This window comes from Papaver somniferum, chromosome 1 (assembly GCF_003573695.1).
Source record: "Papaver somniferum cultivar HN1 chromosome 1, ASM357369v1, whole genome shotgun sequence".
In the NCBI taxonomy this organism is placed as follows: Eukaryota; Viridiplantae; Streptophyta; class Magnoliopsida; order Ranunculales; family Papaveraceae; genus Papaver; species Papaver somniferum.
The window spans coordinates 60,858,242-60,861,059 of record NC_039358.1 but is presented as its reverse complement, the minus strand read 5'-3'; positions in this window follow the sequence as shown (position 1 = coordinate 60,861,059).

The window sequence follows — 2,818 nt, the reverse complement described above, 5'->3', positions numbered from 1 at the left end:
TTTATGGACTACTCACTCTAAAAAACATATGTTTTTCCCGCCAGTAACTCAACAAGTTGTTGCTATCGAATAAAAAGCCTCATCTACGCTTGTTTTAGTAATCTCTGTAGGAAGCGTACACTAGTTAACATTCCCCAGCTTCCAGAAGACTACCCGCTCTCAAAAAATCATTCAACAAGCTTTAATATGGGCCAAATAGTTTCTGCCAATAACTCCATAAGTTGTTGGTGTTCAAAAAAAAGCCTCATTTATGCTTCTTTTAGTATTTATTTGAAGGAAGCCTACACTGGTTAACATTCTCTGTAGGAGGCCTACAGAGGTCTTCTGTTGCTTTGTTTCAAAATGGTCATTTGGGTCTAGTGGAGGTTGCCAACCTATTCCCAGCCTTCAAAATCGTGGCCAAATGCCACTCTTTCTGCATGCGTTTGTTGTTTCTTGGGAATTTCTATGGGAAGAGATAGTGTACGGACAACCGTTTTCCGTTTTCAAAAAGTGCAAAACGACTAATGATTGCCTTTCGTATTATCCATTTCCATTAATTTTAAATCGGCCAGTCATTAGCCGTTTCTTGACATTTTTTTGTTTACACTCAACTTATATTGATCTTCATTTTAGACTTCATTTAACACCCGTATGACAATCCCTTTACATTGGTCTGGGTCAAATACAAATAGCTCTCCATGTAGACTTCAGAACATTAACATCGTTATTAGAGCCACCTACATTAAAATAACCATGAAAAACATCTATCGTACGAAGCAACCGCCTCAAGAACACAAGTGAGATATTTTTTCATACCCATGTGTATTCCTGCCTCGTCCATTGGAGAAATCCTCCAACCCCAGTGCATACAGTCGAGCCTACCAAGCATTCCCGGGAATCGTCGGGCTGCGTTTTCCTCCGTCAACCACCTAGTAACATTAATATAGTAGTAAATGTGGGATGCATCTATACGACCATAGTCATCCACGCTATCAGGGGAATAGCTCTGCAAAGACACTTCATTACGGCATACATTTTCGTGCGTGGGCTATGTCTTAAAATTCTCGCAACATCTCTTCTTTTTACAAAGTCGGGATCAACTTCACAGATCTTATGAAAAATCCTTAAAAAGAGTGGTCGATATATACCTGAACGACTATGAAACCTTTTTGGCCCCCAAGTACAACCATCGTTAAAATAATCCTGCATCATCCTTGCGTCTGCATCCTCACGACCTCTGTAATCAATTCTCTCTGCGTTACTTCTTTTGGGACTGGTTAATATAAACCTTGTGAAGCTTGTTGCATCACCTGATAAAGGATGAGAAGATTCTCATTTGTCTCTTCATCATCAGAATCATCCCAAATGGAACCTCATACTTAATTGACATACATCTTCTTAAATCCATGCTGCAACTTACAAGAATAGCAAAATTGCAATCAAATAGTAGCTAAATAAATAACCAGGAACAGTATTTCAACAAAGCTAATTCTTCATCACCATAATATTTAAAAATGCGTCAAACATTTAACCCCGTCAATAATTGTAATTAGCAAAAGAAATACGAGAATTTCACTACCATAAAACATTCAAAACCATCAATAATTGCAAATTAGCGAAGGAACATATGAGAATTTCACTACCATAGTCATTAGGATTATAGCTATCATTTTATTATTTTTGATCGATCAGCAGCGGTAATTCAACCCGCAACCTATAGATTGGGAGTCCAACCCATGGCCAACTGGGTTAATGTTAGTTGGTTATATATATCATTTTATTACTATGAACATGTAATCAAATTTTGGCATGTTTATCAAAAACCATAACATGTAATCATCGATGAGTTCATTTCAGTGATTTACCAAAATTGTTCATCCTTATTTATGTTAAACAAAAATAAGATTACAACATTTGGAATTGTATAATTTGTGTTAACTAAAAATAAAATCGATTGTAAAGAGAAATTATAAAACACAAGGATGATGATGAGACCCAAGCAACAGGAAGCCTCCACAAAGGAAACATGACTTAAAGTTACAGAGATCCACGAAAATCAATCCAGAAAACTTGGTAACAAACAGGCCCAGGGAGAAAGCTTTTATCTAGTCATTTAAAATGATAACAAATGATTTTTTTCCTTTCTACGAAAATTCCTTTTGTTCCTCCCATTCTAAATACATTTACAAGAATCTTTTTTCATTGTTGCTCCTTGGGTGGAAGATGATAGACACATTTTTGTGTCTAATATGATCTCAATAGTATATATTGATAGTGTTCGTTTTTGTGCTTATTTGGTTTTTTTTTATGTGTTTGTAGGTGTTTTTAAATAAATACAGTTGTGTGGAAAAAGTTGCTCGACAAGTGGTTTTTGCACCCCCTCCCCCCACCACACAAAAAAAGTACTAAAGGCACCCAAGGACAAGTGCTAAATGGACCCTCACTTTGGATAGGGGCAATCCAATTACTATGGGCACCCAAACGCTATTCACACACCGGAAATGGATAAGGGGAGACCATTACCTTCCCCATTTGATTCTGGTTTTTGGGGGGAAATTGGGGCAGAAATTAAGGTTAAGATTTTGGAGAAGATTGAACGAGACTAAAGGGCTGATTTTATCTAGGTTTAATCCTTAGGACTAAACAGGCCTGAAATGGTCGCTGGTTTGGATCAAATTTGGTTAGGATTCGAGGTTGGAGGAAAACAGTGAGTTTGAAATTCCGATGACCCGCATATTTTCAGGGATAATTTTGGACGATATTTCACACAACCTTTTTGTGGATTTGATTTGGTTTGGGCATATTAAGGGAAAAAAGGTTTGGTATGTCTCCTACA